Source organism: Notamacropus eugenii, chromosome 5 (assembly GCF_028372415.1).
Source record: "Notamacropus eugenii isolate mMacEug1 chromosome 5, mMacEug1.pri_v2, whole genome shotgun sequence".
In the NCBI taxonomy this organism is placed as follows: domain Eukaryota; kingdom Metazoa; phylum Chordata; class Mammalia; order Diprotodontia; family Macropodidae; genus Notamacropus; species Notamacropus eugenii.
This window is the reverse complement of record NC_092876.1, coordinates 328954818-328976022: the sequence shown is the minus strand read 5'-3', so window position 1 is coordinate 328976022 and position 21205 is coordinate 328954818. Positions and strand designations below refer to the sequence as shown.

Sequence of the window (21205 nt, the reverse complement as noted above, 5' to 3'; positions counted from 1 at the left end):
GCCTCAGGTGTCTTTATAGTCCTCTGATCTAGGTGAGAACCAATCCAAAGAGAGCCACACATTAAAAGCTTACAGGTGATGATAAGTATCTACAGCTGGTTGCAAATCCTGGCGTTAGAAGAAGCCATAGTTCAGGGAACAGGCATTTTTCTGAGACATTTTTTAAAAGATACCTGGGATAGTTTTGTGTGGTTTTAATGAAACAAGAGGGACTTGTATGGGAGACTGAAGAATATCCATAGAAAATTTTTATGGTTTTTCAAGGGTGATTTAAAAAAAAATAAAAACCAGAGCCCCAGTTGGGCCAGATTTCATTGGTTAAATATGTTAACACCTGTTTCATATCTAACTTTTTACACAAAATAAGCAGGAGTTTCTAGAGATCAGGGGTAATAGAGGATTTTTTTCCCCACTGATGTTGAGGACCAAAGGGATTATTCTCAGGTTCACTCTCAAGAGGAAAGGCAGGTCTCTGTATCGTCCAGTCTTCTTTAGAGGAATCCACATGTCCTGGGAGGACTTGGCTACTCTATCCAACTTGATACACAGAAACTTTCTTTGTTTCATCAAAAAGGGAAATCTTTCATCAGTAACCAGTAAGAATAGACTTTTGATGCTCTCCATAAACTGTCAAGATTTCAGTACAAGAAAAGTTTCTGATGATATGGTTACATTGAGAGTTCTGAAAGCTTGGGAGGTACTATTGGGAACAGTTGAAGGAGTATGAGGGAAGTGACATAGGGACTGCCTATAATTCCCAGAATTTCAGAGTTGAAAAATTCAGCTTCCACCTAGTCCAACCCATACTGGCAAAAGGATTCCCTCTACAACATAACATACAAGTCGTCATTCAGTATTTGCTCAAAGACCTCCAAAGAGGAGAGACCCACTCCCTCCTTTTTTGGATAGCTCTGATTTTTAGGCAGCTAGGTATTATAGTGGCTGAGCCCAAAGTTAGGAAGATGAGTGTTTCTGAGTTCAAATGTAACCTCAGACACTAGCTGCGTGATCCCGGGGAAGTCAGTTAAGCCTGTGTGCCTCAGTTGCCTTTTCTGTAAAATGAAGTAAAGAAGAAAATGGCAAACCACTCCAGTATCTTTGCCAAGAAAACCCTAAATGTGGTCACAAAGAGTCAGATGTGACTGGAAACAACTGAAACCTTCTGCACCACCACCACCCACATTTTTAGGAAGTTTTTCCTTAAATCATGGACTAAATTTGCTTCTTTTTGACTCATTCAGAGTTGTCTCCCATGTTCTACTATTAACCGTAGATCTGTTGCAAACTATACTGTAAGCATTCCCCTCTTTCTGTCTCTCTCTCTTGCTCTCTCTCCCTCTCTTTCTTTCTCTCTCTCACACACACACAGTTGATTTTTTAAAAATATTTTTGTTTTTGATTAGAGAAATGCAAATTAAAATAACTCCGAGGTACCACCTCACACTTCAGATTGGCTAATATGACAAAAAAAGGAAAACGATAAATTTGGAGAGGATGTGGGAAAATTGGGATGCTAATACACTGTTAGTGAAGTTTCGAACTAATCCAGCCATTCTGGAGAGCAGTTTGGAACTATGCTATAAAACCCTGTGTACCCTTTGATTCAGCAATTCAACAGCACTACTAGGTGTGTATCCCAAATAGATCACAAAAAAGGGAAAAGGACCTACACGCGCAAAACTATTTATAGCAGCCCTTTTTGTGGTGACAAAAATCTTGGAAATTGAGGAGATGTCCATCAATTGGGGAGTGGTTGAACAAGTTGTGATATATGAATGTAATGGAATACTATTGTGCAATAAGAAATGATGAGCAGGCAGATTTCAGAAAAACCTGAAAAGACTTGTACGAATTGACGCAAGGTGAAATGAGTAAAACCAGAAAAACATTGTACATAGTATCAGCAATATTGTCTGATGATTAACTATGAATAATTTAGCTCTTCTCAGGAACACATTAATTCAAAACAAGTACAAGGGACTCATGATGAAAAATGCTATCCACTTCCAGATAAAGAACTGATGGACTCCGAATGCAGATTGAAGCATACATTTTTCACTTACTTTTTTTTTTTTTTTTGGTGCTTTTCCCTCTTGATCTGTTTCTTCTTTCACAGCATATGGAAATATGTTTTACATAATTGAACATATATAACCTATACAAATTGGCTACCATTTTAGGAAAAGGAGAGGAGAGAGAAGGAGGGAGGGAGAAAATTTGGAACTCAAAATCTTGTAAAAATGAATGCTAAAAAATGTCAACATATAGTTGGGAAAAAATGAAATATTATTAAATTTATTAAAAGATTTAATTTTTATTTATTTTTATTTTTTATATTTTTATTTATATTTACGTTTTATTTATTTTTTATTTTTAACAGTATAATTATATGTGTATACACACACAGATAAATTGTTTATACATCTTAGATACCAAGCCCTTATCAGGGAAATTTAATATACAGATTTTTTTCCCATTTGACTATTTCCCTTTTGATCCTAGGTGCATTCATTTTGTTTGTACAGAGATTTTCAGTTTCATATAAAGAAAGTAAAATTGATTTTTTTAACCTGTGAGTAAAACTCCACATTTACACCTATTACATTTTATCTTATATGATTCAGCCTAATGTTCTAGCATGTCAAGGTTATTTTGATTCGTAATTATGTGATCCAGTGTGTTATCCATCCCTCCCAACTTTGTTTCATTATACCATCTCTGCCTTTATCCATGTCATTGATAAAACTCTTAAGCAGCACTGGTAAGTACACATCCCTAAGACATTCCCTTGGTGACAGCCTTCCAACTTGATGCAAAATTCTTTGGGTCCAACCATTCAACCAGTTCCAAATCCATATAACTGTGCTATTATCTATCTCATATCTGTGCATTCTTCACACAAGAACATCACAAAATACTTTACCAAAAACTTTGTTAAAATCAAGGATAACTATCTAAAGCAAGTGCATGTATAGTAACACTGTCAAAAAAGGAAATAAGTTTAATCTGGCATGACATGGTCCGGAAGCCATACAAGTTATTTGGTTGTCCTTCCCCTTTCTAGTCATTCAATCAGTTAAAAAGCATTTATTAAGTATTTTCTATGTGCCCAGTATTGGGCTACTTCACCACATAGCTGCCTGTACATACAAGATATATATAATATAAATGGAAGGTAATCTCAGAGGAAAGGGACTAGGAAAAATCTCCTTAACAAAATTATCAGGAATTAAAGCCAGTCTCATTGGCCTGCAGCTCTATATTGTATTGTTTTGATTTTTTTTTTTTTTTTTTTTTTTTTTAGAAAAGCAAGACAGTATTTACCCTAAGTGGCAAAGTAGACAAAATGCCAGGCCTGGAGTCAGGAAGATTCATCTTCTTGAGTTCAAATCTGTCCTTACACACTTACCAGCTCTGTGACCCTGGGCAAGACACTTAACCCTGTTTGCCTGAGTTTCCTCATCTGCAAACCACTCCAGTATCTCTTCCAAGAAAACCCTAAAAGTCATGAAGAGTTGGATATCAACTGAAACAGCTGAATGACAGCAATGTGAAGGATCTCTCCCATCTTTCAGTCATGAACCTTGGCTCAACAATGTTATCTATGAGCTCTTTCCTCACCTGAAGACGTCATGCAGGTGGGCCAGATGACTTGACTTCATCAAGAAGAGACAGATCCTCTCTTATTATCTATTAACTTTTCTTGAATATCACCTCCTCATTGGTTATTTTTGTGTCGTCCTTTCCATTCCAACGATCATTCTCCTTGGCAAACAAAACAAGTGAAATAGGAAGGGAGCAGCTCTGTCTTCTCTTGCTCATCAGTTATAGTCATATTATCCACCCCCCAAGCAATAGTTCCATTCCTTTTTTGATCTTCTTCCTTTCCTTAATATAGCTTTCCACTCCCACTCCACTCTACCACCTCCACGTTCTTGTTGTCCTTAGTTTCCCTTGCCAGCATCAGCTCATTCTGAGCGTTAGCACTCATGACACTATTTTTTACCGGACTTTCCCTCAGTTTTGTACGTATTTGCTATTCTCTGGCCTTGCTTCATCTTCTACATATGTCTTTTAAAAATCTAATTTGGTTAATGAGTTCCCTGATCATTTTTATTGGTCTCTTTAGACACCTCCATTTCTTCCTCATAAAATATTAGTTCTCTTTGTGTCTACAGAATTTAACTCTTGAGGGCTTCCCATTCCTCCTGGCCAGGCTTACTCTGTAGAACTGCAAAGGAACCATAGATAGAAACTTCCTGCCTCTAATTCATCCATTACTCAGCTGCCAAAATAACCTTACTAAGGCAATGGTCTGATTCCTTTGCTCAAAAACCTTTAGTCGGTCCCATAGACTCAAGGATAAGACAAAAACTCATCTACTTGGCAATCAATCAATGAACATATTACGTGCCTATCTAGCCATCCTGCTTAGTATTGGGGATACAGAAAAAGGCAAAAAACAGTTCCTGCTCTCAAGAAGTTTACAATCTAATGGGGGAGACAGCGTGCCAACAAATAAATACAAAGCAAGCTACATAGAGGATAAATAGGAAATAATTAACAGATGGATGGTTCTAGAATTAAGAGGGTTTAGAAAAAGCTTCATGTAAAAAATGAGATTTAAGTTGGGGATTAAAGGAAGCCAGTCAAGTCAGTAATTAGAGTTGAAAAGGAAGAATATTCCAGACGTGGGGGACAGCCAGAGATAATGCCGGGAGCAAAGGGATGCACTGTCTTGTTCATCGGTATTTAAAACCTTCCACAAACTGTTCCAAACCTACTTCTCCATCTTTATTTGAGGTTAACTCCCCTTCACATACTCTAAGTTTCAAGCACACTTGACTATTGGCTGCCCCTCAAATTTGCCATGCTGTCCCTTACCTGCATGTATTCCTCTATCCTATCCGAGGCTGGAGCACATTTCCTATCCCCCTTCCTAATCTTCTTTCCTTACAGACTCAGCTCTGGTATCACCTTCACTGTGAAACCATCTCTAAAAATGTTCTTATAGTACTTGGGGAGGAGGGGGGAATATCTTTTATCACAATGTACCACATATACTAATTTGTGCTTATGCAGTTTTTGTATTGCTCTCATTCCTGCATTTTCTTGAAGGGAGGGAAAGTAATCTTTTTTTTAACTCTAAGACCTAGGATGTACAGTAACTTAAACATAGTAAGACACATTATAAATGTTTGTGGAACCTTGAATGGAGTACAACAGTGAGAGTATGTGTAAGTTGGTGAACAAAGATACTAACTGGTGAAAAAAATGGCAAAAGTGAAAGTGACTAATTGGTAGGTAGATGATTTAGAGGGTTGAATGAATGTAAGGAAAAGCAAGTCATTATTAGCAATTAGATCCCAGGATCCCAGCCAGATTACATTTTCAAATGTGTTTTTGGCTAGCCCAGAAAAGAAATATAAGGAGCCAACCAAATTAGCTTTCAGACTCATAGGTCTGAAAGAAGCAGGGCCCAGTCTAAAAGAAATAAGATTTAAATATAACTTTTTATTAAAATGGTACACAGAACTCCTCCAAGTAACTGGTGCTCATGGCAATAGATTCAGCATTGGAGGCATACAGCACATTAGAAATGCTTTCTATTAGTACAAAGCAATGTGTGCAGAAGGGAAAATGTGGAGTTATAATTTTTTTCCCACATTAGTAATGTTGCATAGAAGAATTAAAATGAATGGGAGAAACCATGAGAAAAAAACAAAACAAAACATAACACAAGAGAAAATAGTCTGCTTCATTCTGCGTTCCAATTCCATAGTTCTTTCTCTGGATGTGGATGGCATTTTGCCTCTAGTCCTTTGGGAATGTTTGCATCACTGTGAAGGGCAAAATCTATCAGAAACAATCCTCGCACACTGTGTATAATGTTCTCCTGGTTCTGCTCATTTCACTCAGTATCAGTTCATATAAGTCTTTCCAGGCTTTTCTAAAGTCCTTCTGTTTGTCGTTTTTTTTATAGCACAACAGTATTCCATTACATTTATATACCACAACTTGTTCAGTCATTCCCCACTTGATGGGCATCCCCTCAACTTCCAGTTATTGGCCACCACAAAGAGAGCTGCTATAAATATTTTTGTACATGTGGGACCTTTTCCCATTTTTATGATCTCTTTGGGATACAGTCCTAGAAGCGATATTGCTGGGTCAAAGGGTGTGCACATTTTTGTAGCCCTTTGGGCATAGTTCCAAACTGCTCTCCAGAAGGGCTGGATCAGCTCATAGGTGGAGTTATAATTTGACAGGATAGTTTTGGGGTTTTTTTTATTATGCCTTCAATATGGATTCAATTAAATGAGTATTCATTTAGTGCTCGCTTTGTGCCTCCAGGTGGCGCAGTGGATAAAGTGCCAAAGCTTGGAGTCAGAAAGGTTCCAATCCGACCTCAGACACTTAGACCCTGCATGAGTCCCTTAATCTTGTTTATCTCAGTTTCCTCATCTGTCAAGTGAGCTGGAGAAGGAAATGGCAAACCACTTCAATATCCTTGCCAAGAAAACCCCAAATGGGTTCCCGAAGAGTCAGACATGACTGTGAACAACTGTGCAAGGTGCCACTGTTTAGAGTATTTGCAAGTAATAAGTGCATAACTAAATCTGGAGAAAAGAGCTCCAAGGCATGCAGCTTAAATTTCCAGCAATGACATGGAATCTTTGCTGGATTATGTTAATATGTTCATATTGTCATGGATTTGGAAGCTCTGGGTGCCGCTTCAAGTTCTGGCCGGCTCACTTTCTCCTTCTAAGCCCTGGGGGGGTGGGCACGGAGAGCATGAAAGGTTCTCAGACGCAAGCGTCCCTTAAGGTCCTCCAGACAAGTTTCCCACTGTTAGTCCACCTTAAAGCCAACTCACTGGAGCTCCAATGGCCGGATTGGGCTATTTGGGAGAAGAAAGGCAGGGGGCGGGAGCTGGGAGAACGAAAGCAGCTGTAGGTCAGCGTCCTTCCCCCAGCCTCCCTGCCGGACCGAGGGCTTGCTCGCGCCTCCCGGCTCGCGGGCTCACCCGGCCCCGCGGACCGCAGGGGTGCAGAACGCCTCGGAGGCGGAGGGCAATGCGCAGCTCCCCCCGCCACTTCCATGCAGGGCTATTTTTAGCTGCCTCTGTTGCAATATAAAGAATGTTTGGCGTGGAGAGCTCTTTGCAGAGAGGGTGCGTTGTCACTTTAAGGAGGAGCTGGACTTCAGGGGGTGGGGACAGTTAGCAGAGGGGCTGGGGTGGCCTAGGTTTCAGCCACTACCTTGGGAAGACCGGGGTTGTACGTGTGTGTGTGTATGTGTCTGGGTGGCTAAGGACTCCTTCCTGAAAGGGTTAGCAGAAGACTGGGAAAGCGACCATGGATTTGTTACGGGAGGCCGACTGATTTTCCCAGCGCCAACGTAGGGCAGTGACTTCACCCAGGAAGGACTGGGCGACAGCTGGCTGGCGTGGCTGGAGGGTGAGTAGCCCTTACGGGGGGGGGGGGGGGGGGGGGGGGTGAGAAAACTGCGAGAGGCAGAGAGAAGAATCGTTCGATTTTGCCCTTGCGTGGCAAAAGGGCTACGTATGAACAAGCCGCAGCATCCCCCTGCGATGGAAGCTCGTGCATTGTTCAAGGACAGGATGGGCACCGTTCACCCTACCTCTGCCCCTCTCCCCGTAGATTGTGGTCACACGTTTCAATCGCTGTCTTCTTGTGTGCCATCTGACCAAAGGATTTGGCACTCCTTGGAGCTCGTGTTACGATGCCTGATTTGAAAGGGGACAAAAGAGATGAACCCATCCCTCCACCCCAGCTCCGAAAGATGCTCTATGGAGAAGCTCTAAGTTGGAAAGGTCCTCGGGGGCTTCCAGCCCTTGTGGTCCTTTGGCCGAGCTTTGGGGAGGGCTATATCTGGGAGGGGTGCTAAACCCTGGAGCTCTTTTAGTAGACTGCAAGGATAAAATGGCAAAGTGCTCCTCCCTCTTTGAAAGTGAAAATAGTGTTGATAAAACAATAGCTGTAATTAGTCATTCTTCAGAGTAATTAATCAAAGCAATACTTTTTTTTTTTTTAACCCCATAGCGCTGCTCATTTGCAAGCCAGAGAAGCATGTGGCTGGCTTCTGGATCAACTCTGTGGATGAGTGGAGCTGCTTTCCTTGTCAATCCGACAGTGTAGGTTGTATCCACTGTTTGAAGAACCAGTCAGAGGTGAGACCCTGTCATTCTAGAGCTGGTGTTCCTTTCTTTCCCCCCTTCTTTCCAGCATCGATAGGTTTTCCTCTTCCAGAATCCACAGGCTTTTATTGACAAAGCCTAAGAATTGGGGCTTGAAGGGGTTTTCCATGTAGTCACTGGAAAGAACTTTCTACCAGAAAGGTTGCTTTAGAAAACAAACAAATGAAAAACCACCAATGCTTCAAGTAGAGGGGGGAAATGGAGCTGCTCTTGGAGTGAATGGAACATTCCGAGTCTGGGGAAGATTAGTTGTTTGAATTTCTAAATGGCAAATCATCTGCGGGTTAAATTCTGAAGTTCACAGTATTCTTTCTGGGTAAGAAACCCTTAGCTAGTGAAATCTTGTCTCCTTTTCCTTAAATTACCTTCTGCAACCTCTTCTAACTGAACACATAGCTTGAAACCAGCCTTTTTCCTATCACTTTTCATGCTTTTCATTTGAACAGTGATCTAATAAGTTTCATTTTTGCTTAGACAATTGTTTATCCTGTTTTGTACCATGAAGTTTTGAACTCTGGTAATGTTTTTGTCAAGTCCTGTGTTTTTGAAGATGCTTTGACTTGAGGGTAGATTATGATTTGTGGAGTCAGGTCCGACTGAAAAGGTCAAATTGGGATTAATGGCCCCTCCTGCACAGACTGCCTGGGAAGTCTCTTCTTAGATTCATAACAGTTCTAATAGCTTGCATTTGTACAGCACTGTGAGTTAGGAGGCGTGGGGTTTTTTTTCTAGTCCAAGCTACTTAGCCTTTCTAGGCTTCAGCTTTCTCATCTATAAAGTGATGGTATTGGATTGATTCCTAAGGTCCCTTCACTGTTTTATGCTTTACCTTACTTGATCTCTGTGATGACTCTGTAAGGTACGCGGTATCAACATGATGCCCTCCCAACCCCCATTTTATCAGAGAAACTTCGTGCCTTGCTCAAGATCCTGTAAGAGGAAGGGCCTTGACTTCAACCCAGGTCTTTGGAAACCAAGCAAATTGCTTTTCCCACAATACTCTGCAGCTTCTCTCTTAGGAAGCTGTTGCTGTTTGCAATATAGCTGGACTGGAGAGTCAGAAAGGGCTGAGTTCAAATCCTACCTCTGATCCTTAGTAATTATGGTCATGGAGTCTTGGTTTCCTCATAGGCAAAATAGGAATGATAATACCTGGAATACTACCTATAGTGACCCATGAGCTAGTGAGTGAAAAGTGCTTTCAGAATTTTAAAGCACCATAGAGATGCCAGTTATTTTCATTATTATAAATCCCACATCCCTAGGAGGCAAAAAAACAAACAAACAAACAAAAAAAACGGAAAGACCTAACTCAAAGCAATTTCATTCCTCATGGGTATCTCCCAGCAGCTCAAGGAAGAGAGCACATTTTAAGATCACTGTATATGGTTAGCCCACTTTAGCTTACTGTACATAAGTTGCTTAGACATCTGAACTGTTCTTTTTATAAGCCCAGCCCTGTGTGTTATGATAAGTGTGGTTTCAGGATGACTGGACTGGATATCTTCCAGGGCCTTCGAGTTGGTGAGCTTACTTCTAGTCGCTGGACATTCAGTATGGCTCGTAGGTGGCAATAGTGAAGCTATCCAAGAAGCCAGATGTGTTTTTTCTGGAACATTCAGGTCCTGTAACTGGAAATGAAGGTTGAGAGCATTTCTGCTTTAGGAATCTTTGGTTAGATTAAGAACGTGATGCCATGCCTTGTCCTCCAGTGGAATAGAAAGAAAAAGTATTTATTAAGCCCCTATAATATGCCAAACGCTGTGCTAAGGGCTGGGGATACAAATAGAAAATTAAGGCAGCCCCTTCCTGTCAAAGAGCTCACATTCTGATTGGGAGAGACAACCCAGAAAAGGGAAATCATATTTATATTCAGTTCAGGGCAGATGGAAGGGCCAGGGAGCACTTAGTTTCTAGTACGTAAGATAACAGCTCTCTCATCTTTCTAAAGGACTTTTGAGCTTTATCACTGATTCATTGCTGTAAGGGACCTTAGAGTTCATCTAATCTAATCTCCTCATTTTACAGATAAGGAAACTGAGACCCCAAAATCCTAAATGACTTTCCCAAAATCGTATGACTAGGACATAACTGAGCTAGGATTAAAACCCAGGGCCTCTGAATACAAAATCAGTGATCTTTCTATTACAGCATGTAATCAGTGAGTCATTGTAAATGTGTTGCCTAGAGAACCAAATTCACTCATAACTTTCAGCTCTCTATTTCCTAGTGAAAATCTTACCCTGGGCCTCTACATATTTGCTTTGGCTTTAGAAGCCACACATTCTTTCTTCTCCTTCCCTCCCTCCCACCACCTTCTACAATTTAGAAGCCAGATGAATTTTTTAGCTTTGGAGGAAAGAAATACAAAGGGCATTTGCTTGTTTATTTAAAGACAGCATATTGTTTGAGGGTATCTAATTCCAACTTCAATTATACCCCTAAGGGTCCACAGAAGAGTTTTGATGGATTGAGAAAGCAGGGCTTATTGCCTCTGAAATGGATATTCCCTAGGCCATGCCCATTGGGCCTTTCCTTGCCTGGTCCAGTCATCTTTTCCATTCCTATTATGTTTGTAGAAGCTAGAACTGAATGATCACTAAAGAGCCCCCCGGTGTGCCTTCCTTGACCCTATTTTTGTAATGTGGCATTGCCCAGTGTTCCAGACTCATTCTTTCAAGTTATAGTCCATATAAGCTTTGAGAATTCTTCTCCCAACTCCTACAGACAAGCTGGGTTCCCAGAGTTAGACTGGTACATCACTCTCTTGGGATTCTGGGAGCTGTCCTACGGGGTCAGAAGGGAACCTCTAATGACACTGGCTTAAGTCCTCACTGGTATTCTTCCTTCCAAGATCATCAATTCAGAATCAATTTAGTCAGCCAGGCTTTAAGTAGCTTTTAGAAAGGGGTATTTATTAAGGTGTGTAATATGAAAAGTTGATACATACTGTCCCACAAATATGTACAGAAGTCTAGGGGAATGAGGGCTCAGACTTGGAAAACACATAGGCCCTTTCCTCCCATTCTTAAGGGTCTCAGAAAATTCCCCTTAGGCATGATGTAATCTCATTGAGAGACTCCTTGTAGAGCTATGATTCTTCTAGACTGTCTATGGCTCCTAATAATGCAGACACTGCCACCAGCCAATCTCGAATGTTATTTGGAACCTCATGGGAAATCCAACATTGCAAGGACCTTTGGAAGTAAAAAGGTCTTCCTCTGGTAAAAGATAGTGGGGAGAAGGTGGTATCTCCTTCTCAACCAGGCAGTTCCTACTCAGGGGGTTCAATTAAAACTCTAAACTCACTCCAAATTTTGGAATTACCTTCTTTCTCACCTTACTTGGTAATTTGGAGCAGCTAGGTGGTGCAGTGGATAGAGCACCAGTGCAAGAGTTCAGGAGGACCTGAGTTCAAATCTCACCTCAGACACTTGACACTTACTAGCTGTATGACCTTGGGCAAGTCACTTAACCCCAATTGCCTCATCCTGGATCATCTCCACTCGTCCTGATGAATATCTGGTCACTGGATTCAGATGGCTCTGGAGGAGAAGTGAGGCTGGTGACCTGCACAGCCCTCCCTCATTCAAAACAAAGTCAAGTGCAAGTCATGTCACTATTTCTCTGATGGCACGGTCTTCTTTGGTAACAAAGGACGAACACACACTTAATAATTTATAGACTATCCCTGGTTCAGATCAAATTTCCCTAGCCTGCCCAAAAATATCATGATTCTTGTGCAGCATCATTCTAGTCAAACACCTTTTTTACACTTAATTGAAGGTCTTTTGTTTTATTGACTAAGACATGATCTCTCCTGGTCAAGATATCAGAGCCAAAATGGGGTGGCATAGCTTTAAAACTCATCCACCTGTCCTCTGCAAAGTCATATAGTATTTTTTCTTTTTTGGGAAAAAGTAACCATGGAACTTATAAAGCGGGGGAGGGGGTGATGGAATGGAAATATGCATGAAGAGGAAGAACTAAGTACAGTTATATAATTTTAAGAAAGATTACACTGAGTATAACAGTTGTTACCATGAAAGGCCAGGCATCTAGTAACTTGGCACCCAAAATTCACATATAGAATTGTGAGAATGAAACCAGGTCATATTTCTAAAGTGCTTTTTTCCCTTTCCCTTTCCCTTAATTAACTGCTGCCTCTGCTGCTACTGATCAGAATGCTAGTCTGCGACGTATGCATGTCTTGATGTTTTTCTCTAGCTGATCAGAAAATAAACTCTCTGACTGGCTAGAAAACAACATCACTTCAGTGGTTAGGTAGATTTGTGGGCAAGCAGCTGCTCAGTCTCAGCGACATTCTCATTAGATCAACCTTTGTGGCTTCATCTGACAGATTCTCCCATTACCTCTGGCTAATCTAGCAGATTTACCCTGTCATTCCTAGTTCCTAGAGGTGGCTACAAATGGCTGTTGAGGTGGTGTTATTAATCTACTTACAGACATCTTCATTTTTTGGGAACATGACAGTTAGCAGTATGGTACAGAAGAAAGAATCTGAGGTCAGAACACTTGGATTTGACCTGGGTTCAGATCCCTGCTCTGCCACTTATAACTGAAGTAACAGAGAGTGGAGGCACTCTGCTGGATTTTGAGTTTAAGTCCAACTCTTGTCTCTTACTACTTAGGTTACCTTGGGCAAGTCCTTCTTCCTCTATAAAGCAAGGGAGGAATTGGACTAGATCAGGGGTTCTTAACCTGAGGTCCATTAACTTATTTTTGTTTTTTATAACTGTAATTCAGTGTAACCTTTCACTGTTTCTAGTTCTTTGCTGTTACCAAAAAAATGCTGCTATAAATATTTTAGTGTGTATAGAGGCTCTTTTTATCATTGATGTCCTTGGGGTTCATGTCTAGCTGTAGGTCTCTAGGTCAAAAGTATAGGCATTTTACTCACTTTCTTAGCATAATTTTAAATTTCTTTCCAGAATAATTAGACCAATTTACTGAAAAAGAAACTTCTAAAATAAACATGGTCAAAGGTCAGAGGTTCTTAGCCTAGAGTCCATGGAATAGAATTCAAGGGTTAAAGTTAATGAACTTGGATGGGGAAAAAATTATATTTATTTTCAATAACCTCTAAATGAAATTGAAGGGTTTTTTTAAGTATTTAAAAACATTATTCTGCGAATGGGTCCGCAGGTTTCACCAGACTTTTATGTGTCTATGATGTTAAAAAAACAAACATCCTGGTCTAAAGTATAATTTGGTACCTTTCTCATTAATACTTCACTTTTCTTGTCAGCTCATTTCAACGCTTATGTAGATTTGATTAAAATCTCTTAATTCAATGCATGTGTATTAAATATCTGTTATGTTAAGACCCTATATAAATGTGATGGGAGAATGACAAATACACAAATGACTATACTGCAAGGCAGAAAGAAGTTGCTAAATACTGTAAGAATAGTACAAACCAAATGCTATGAAGTTCATAGGCTGGGGAGATCACTATGATTTGTTTGTTTTTGAGTGGGGAGTGGTCAGGCTTCATTTAAGGTTACATTTGATCTGGGCAGCTAGGTGGCACAGTGTTTAGAGTGCCAGGCCTAGAGTCAGAAAGACCTGAGTTCAAATCCAGCCTCAGATACTTACTTAGCTGTATAACCCTGGGCAGGTCACTTAACTCTGTTTGACTCAGTTTCCTCATCTGTAAAATGACCTGCAGAAGGAAATGTAAGCCATTCCAGTATCTTTGCCAAAAAAATCTTAAATGTTATCACAAAGAGTCAGGAGTGACTGAAACAACTTAATAACAGTAAAAAAATAACCAAGCATTTTCACAGGGTGGAAGGCATTCTCAACTGAGGGAAAAAAGTAACATCAGCAAATTCATGGAAGCAGGAAAGAAACCACATTTGGGAAAGTGAGCAGTCGAGTTTTCCTTGAGGCAGGACCTGGGTTTTTGTTTTGGCTTTGTATCCCTAAGACCTAGCACAGTGCCTTACATACAGCAGATACCTAATAAATGCTTGTTGGATTAGATTGAAGTGTATAATGTAATACATTAAAAAGAGTAATGGAAATTTACACAGTAAACTTCCACAGCTTGGGACTGTGATGTGAAGGGGCTGAGTCATTTGGATTTATTGTAAGAAACCTTTTATGATTACTTCCTTAATGCTGGTTCCTTCATTCTGAGATTATCTCCACTTCATCGTTTCTATGTCTAATGTGTATGCAGTTGATTACATGCTACCTCACCCATTAGACTGAGCTCCTCCAGGACAGGAATTGGTCTCCTCCCCCTTCCCTCTCTTTCTTTTCGTCACCAAGGCTTAGCACAGTACCCAATGCTTAATAGATGCTTAATGACTTGTGAGTCCATTCCTGTTGGGGGCACACATTGCCTTTCCAAAGCTAGCTCCATGTCAGAGAGCATCTGGGCTCCTTTCCAATAAACTGGCCTTGACTTCTAATTTCCCATTCTCTAGCTCTCTCCCCAACAATAGGAAGAACTAGTAGGAAAGCAGAGAAAGATACAGGGTCTCCTCCCGTTTCCTACTTATCTTGTTCTTTCTTCTAATGCAGGAGAAAAAAATAAAATTAGGTAATAGAAGTGTCTTTCTGCAGAATATGAAACCCCATGACATTGTTCCCTTAACAAGAAGGAGGCAACTGTCCACTTCATTCTTTGTAGTTTTCCTGCCTCCTGTTACTTGGTTTTATAGCTGAAGTCAAGTGTAACTTAATCAGTACATAAGAATGATATATTTTTTCTTTAAAAATCTTCCATCTTTTTTGTTTTATATCACCTTTATTTCTGAATTTACCTTCTTGTGTTTCCTACCTAGAAAACCATACCTTCTAGTAAAGATTTTAAAAAGGAAGATAAAAAAAATCAATAAAGCAAAACTAAGAATTGTACATACCAGGGGTGGCTAACCTGAAGCCTCAAGGCCACGTGTAGCCCTCTGGGTTCTCAAGTGTGGCCCTTTGACTGAATCCAAACTTCACAGAACAAATACCCTTCATAAAAGGATTTGTTCTGTGAAACTTGGACTCAGTCAAAAGGTCACACCTGAGGACCTAGAAGGCCACATGAGACCTCGAGTCCTCAGGTTCCCCACCCTTGACATGAACCACATATCATGTACATTTTCTTATCTCTTCTCTAGGGCTTAGTTTTGTCATTATAATTAATGAGTGTGCAATTTTTATTTTTTTTCTTCCATTTTTTGCAACAATTCACATGAGTTTTTTCCCATGCCTCTCTGAATCATTTATATTCATCTTTCCTTATGTCACAACAATATTCCATTCGTACACCACAATTTGTTTGGCCATTCCCCAGTTGATGGACATTTACTTTGTTTTCCATTCTTTGCTACCGTAAAACATGGAGTAGCTAGGTGATTCAGTGGATAGAGCAGGAGTCAGGAGGACCTGAGTTCAAATCTCACCTCAGACACTTGACACTCACTAGCTGTGTGACCCCAATTGCCTCATTCTGGGTCATCTCCAGTCATCCTGATGGATATCTGGTCACTGGATTCAGATGGCTCTGGAGGAGAAGTGAGGCTGGTGACCTGCCTCACTTACTCAAAACAAAGTCAAGTGCAAGTCATGTCATCATTTCTCTGATGGCATGGTCTTTTTTGGCAAGAAAGGACAAACACACACCCACTCTAAAACATGTTTTCTCAATATTTTAGTGTGTAGAGGACCTCTCTGTCTTTGACTTCCTTGAAGTATATGCCTATTTGCTCTTTTTTCAAATAGTTTTTGCTACTAAGACTTTACCAGAAACTTTCAACAATTGTCTCTGTTTAAAAAAAGTAATCAGACTCAGTGACCTCGCAGGCCCCATATGTATCCCTGCAGCAGAAAAGAACTTTTTGGACAAAATCTAAGTAAGGTTTTTCAGTAGGCTTTTACTCTGGTTTCATAAAAGCCTGGGTGAAAGAAAGCCACAGACAATCCTCAGACCTCTTTTAGTTGGGTGGCCATAGGAAGTTAGGACTAACTTTTCTCAGCGCTGCTAATAAGGTGTCAAGCTGACAGGTCTGACTGCCTCTTTCTTTCTATTTCCTGAGCTTTTCTTTCTTCTATTCTGTAGTGAAAGTGCTGATGAGCAGTGAAATAGGGCAAGGCAGAGAGAATTAAAACGAAGTGACTTGGAGAATTGAAAGTTGCCTTTTTGGGGGAAAATGTTTTGAGACTGAGCTGTTGAAGATCATTTCCATTCATTGATATTGAATTATAGAGATTTATACAACACCCCTCAGCTGATATTTAGAAACTAGATGTTTCCTTTCCTTTAAAAAAAATGTTAACATGTATAAAACCAGTTAGTCAAGCAGCACTTATTAAGCATTGATACTGTGCTAAACCCTGGGATAGAAAGAAAGGTAAAAGACTGCCCCTGAATAATATTGTGCTATTTTTTTTTAAAATGACAATGAGGTAGATTTCAGAAAAACCTGAACTTTCAAGAACTGATGCAAAGTGAAGTGAGCAGGACCAGGAAAACATTGTACACAGTAATGGCAACATTGTGTGCTGATCAACTATGATGCACTTAGCTTTTCTCAGTAATACAATGATCCAAGACAGTTCCAAGGGACTCGTGATGGAAAATGCTATCCACATCCTGAGAAAGAACTGATAAGTCTGAATACAGATTGAAGCACATGGTTTTCTCTTTATTTTTTGGTTTTTTTCCTTTTTTTCTGTTTCTTCTTTCACAACATGACTAATATGGAAATATGTTTTACATGATTGTACATATATAACCTATATCAAATTGCTTACTGTCTTAGGGAAGGAGAAGGAGGGAAAGAAGGAGGGAGGGAGAAAATTTGGAACTCAAAATATTATAAAAAATGAGTGTTAAAATTGTCTTTACATGTAATTGGGAAAATACTGGAAAATGTTTTAAAAGGGGAACAAGACTGCCCCTGTTCACAAAGAGCTTCCAGACTGTGTGGGAAGGAGGGGCAGGGTGGACAGAATATAACAACTGTGTACAGACAAGGTATATACAGAATAAAATAAGGGTAATCTCAGAGGAAAGGCATGAGGATTCAGGAGGACTGGAAGGCTTCTTGGAAAAGGTGGTACTTTAACTGAGATTGAAGTTGGCAAGTGAGCCATGAGGCAGAGATGAGTAGGGAGAGAGTTCTAAGCAGTGAAAATCCTGAGTGGGGTCTTGGAGTGTCCTGTGTGAGGAACTGCAAAGAAGCAAATGTCACGGGAGAGCAGAGTATTTGGGATTGGGGATAATGTGAAAAAAGACTGGAAGAAGGGGGTCCTGGTAATGAAGGCCTTTGAAAGTCAAACAGAGGATTTTATATTTGAATCTGGAGGTAATAGGGAGCCACTGGAGTTTATTGAGTAGGGGAATGATATCATCAGACCTGCATTTTAGGAAGCTGAATTTGACAGCTGAGTGGAAGATAGACCAGAGTAGACAGAACCTTGAGACAGGTAAACAAGCAGCAATAGTCCAGGTTGTAAAGTAATGAGGGCCCAGACTAGGGTTGTTGAAGTTTTAGAGGAGAGAAAAGGGAGTATCATTTCACAGATCACCCAGATTCAAAGCAAAAAAAAACTCCCAAATATTTGGTCTTGATCTACAAAGCATCTGGACAGATGACGGAAATTTTTGCTTTCCTCCCACGGGGGCGGGGTAGTGGTAATGGCAGGGGGCATCGATTCTTAGCTTTTGGGGGAATTATGATAGATCATTGTTTTTGGTTTGAGGAATGTGCCCTTGTTTCTCCAAAGTGTTATATACAGCAACAGAACATTTTTCAATTATAACTTAAAATCAGTTTAAAGCTTCCACATTCTCGGAATTTTACAGTACCCCAAAGATCATTCAAGATAGCCTAAGTGTCTTAAACAGAGGCTTGGGAATTTTTGGCAAAGATAACACCAGCAAAATGTGAATGTAAGTATATTTTGGCTTTTTAAAGCTGTCTTGTTAGCTTCCCTTTTATGTTTTATTTCCTTTGGGGGCCCAGAACCTGGTGAAAGCTGACTCCTGTCTCCGCATAGAACTGTTCATTTAACCTTCTGTTCTGCAACATTAAATTTCATCTCTCTAGGTCTTCTCTCAATGCTGGCTTTATTATAACCAGAAATGTTGGAGGAAGGGTGGAGTTAATGTGCCAAAGCCTCAGGGCCTTAGTTAAAAAGCAATTTCTGTAAGAAATTTCCTCTTAGCCTTTCTCATCTACTTTTCTATCTAGTTCATCCCCCTCATTTTACAGATAGACTATTGAGGCCCAGAGAGGTTAATAACTTGCCCAAGGCCACACAGCAAATTAGTAGCAGTAGAACTTTTACTCAGATTCCAGCATTCCTGAGTATTAACCAGTCCAATGTTTTTTTCTACCACTCTATATTGCTTTATGGTTTTTTTTCTTTCCTGATTTCCAGCTGAGCACATGGAATTCTCCTTTCCCTCCCCCTCTCCCTCTCAATCACAGCAGGCTGTGTATCTTGCTAGGATAGCAAGAAAGTCCAAGTCTACTTATCTAGAGAATGGGTGGGTGTTTCCTGCGTGTTTAAAATTTTACTGAGGAAATCAAAAAAAGAAAACAAAGCTTTCATTTTACCTCTGGACTCTATAAACAAGGGAGGGACCAAACAATAGAAAGGCAGGAGGAGGGAACTGGTCATTCGGCAGTTCAACAAAATAATTATGTTAATAAAACACCCTAACATCAGAAAGGGTGGTACCTGGAAAGTGAGGTGCGGGCGTTAGTATGTATAGGGGAGGTGCTATCATGGGGCACTAGGGAAAGTGCTTCATTAGTTGCTGGGATATTTTGGCTTTAGTTTCGGCTCCAGTGCTAGCTAGCTGTGTCATTTGGGTTGACTCACTGCTTCTCTAAGGCATCAATTTCCTCATCAGTAAAATGGGGATGAGTATAGACTAGATGGTGGTCCCTTCTAGCTCCAACACTCTGTGAAGCTGCAAACTGAAGGTACATGGAAAAGATTACTCCGATTCTCTGTGAGCTGGAAGATGTAGGTCCATTATCTGACTTTTCCTAGCCTCTGTTTCCTCATCTGTAAAAAAGGGAATGGATTATAATACTCATATTTCTGGGTTGATGTAGGAAAAGTGTTTTGTAAACCTTAAAATAGCAGAAAGCTAAATCAAAGGGCCTTTTCTCAGTCCTCTTGACCTCCTTGTGGCTCCTGACACTGCTGACTACTTTCCTCCATTTGGGATTTTGTGATGCTGGTTCTCCCAGTTCTCCTCCTTCCACCTTCCTGGCCATGCTGCTCAGTCTCCTTTGCTGGATCATTTTCATGACTCAAATCCAACCTCAAATAGTTACCAGCTGTGTGACCCTGGGAAAGGCGCTTAACCCTATTTGCCTCAGTTCCCCACCTGTAAAGAAAGCTAAAGAAGGAAATGGCAAACCACTCCAGTATCTTTGCCAGGAAAACCTCAAATGGGGTCATGGAGAGTTGGATAGGACTAAAACAACTGAATAACAACAAAAGGTCATGCCCCTTCCCCTCTGTGCACGGGTGTACCTCTGGGCTTGGTCCCAGGCCCTTTCCTTCTGTTTCAATGACAGTTTTCCATGGGCTCCATTATCTCTATGAAAATAATTCCCATTTCTCCATATTCAATCCCCATCTCTTTCCTGTGCTGGTATCTCCACCTGGATATTATACAGATTTCTTAAATACAACAGATCCAAAACCATTTATCGTATGCCCCTAAACCCACCCTTTCCTCTAATTCCTCTATTTCTTTTGAAGGCCTCATCATCCTTTATTTCCTCAGGTTCAAAACCTCAGGCTCATCTTGTACACTTCACCCTGTTCATCTAATATATACAATCAATTACCAGGTCCTATCAGTTCTATTAAATCTGTTACCTTCTGTCCACTCACACAACAACCACCCTGGTCCCAAGCCCTCATCACCTCTCACATGACCTGCATTATCACAGCTTCTGACTTGGTTTCCCTGTTTGCAGCCCCTCCCCGCTCCCAGGCATCATCTCCACAGCTGCCAAGTTGATATTCCTAAAGTTTCAGTGACTCTCCTTGCCGTTAGGATAAACTCAAACTCCTTTTTTTCTGAATTAAAGTCCTTCACAATCTGGTTCAAATCTCTCTTTGCAGACTAGCATTACTCATCCTCACTTCACCCAAATTGTCTTTTGTAGTATTCCTTGTACACAAAATGCATCTCCCTCCTCCATACCTTTACCCTGGATGCCCCCTTTGTCTAAAATGCTCCCTCTCCTCTTTCTTATAGGATCCTTTGCTGTGTTCAAATTCTAACTCAAGTGCTGCCTCCTGTAAGAGGCCTTTCCTCATCTCCCCCATTCTAAGTGCTCTTTCTCTCTCCCACCCCATCATCCCTGCTCAAATCCATTATACTTGCTCTGCATATATTTTACATATGTTTATCTGTGTGCCTGTTGTTTTCTCTCAGTAGAATATAAGCTTCTTGAGGGCTAAGTCTTTTCCTCTTTTTTATTTCTCCCTTGCACCTAACAGTGCCTGTCAAATAGTAGGCATTCAGTGAAAGCTTTTGTTGAGTCATTTCAGTCATGTCTGACTCTTTGTGATTCCATTTGGGGTTTTCTTGGCAAAGATACAGGAATGGCTTGCCATTTCCTTCTCCAGATCATTTTACAGATGAGGAAACTGAGGCTAACAGGGTTAAGTGCCATGCCTACAGCTAGTAAGTGTCTGAGGATGGACAGGTTTTCTAACCATTGTGCTGCCTGGTTGCCCTTCAGTAAATGCTAGTTGAGTTGAATTGAAAGCTATTGTTGATTATTTACGTTTCAGTATAAAGTCTATGACTTAAGTGGAAACTTTGAGTTGGTGAATGATTACAAAATTGGAACTTCTTACCAGATTTCCTAAGACTGTCAACCCCTAATACAGAAATGGGAGGCTATGCTCTGGCAGCTGGGAACATCTTTTAGCCTTTACTTGCTGTCAGTTGACTTAATGGAGCATTACAAAGGT

The 21205-nt window shown here is 40.5% G+C and overlaps 1 protein-coding gene across 1 annotated transcript in view; it reads left to right on the top strand.

Moving 5' to 3' along the window:
* The first annotated feature begins 6953 nt into the window (after window positions 1-6953).
* Window positions 6954-21205, top strand: part of MRAS (muscle RAS oncogene homolog) — a 112836-nt gene continuing 98584 nt past the window's right edge. The window contains exons 1-2 of the mRNA XM_072613553.1: window positions 6954-7460; window positions 8067-8194. The gene's annotated coding sequence lies outside the window, so the exon portion shown is untranslated. The remainder of the gene's footprint in view (window positions 7461-8066; window positions 8195-21205) is intronic.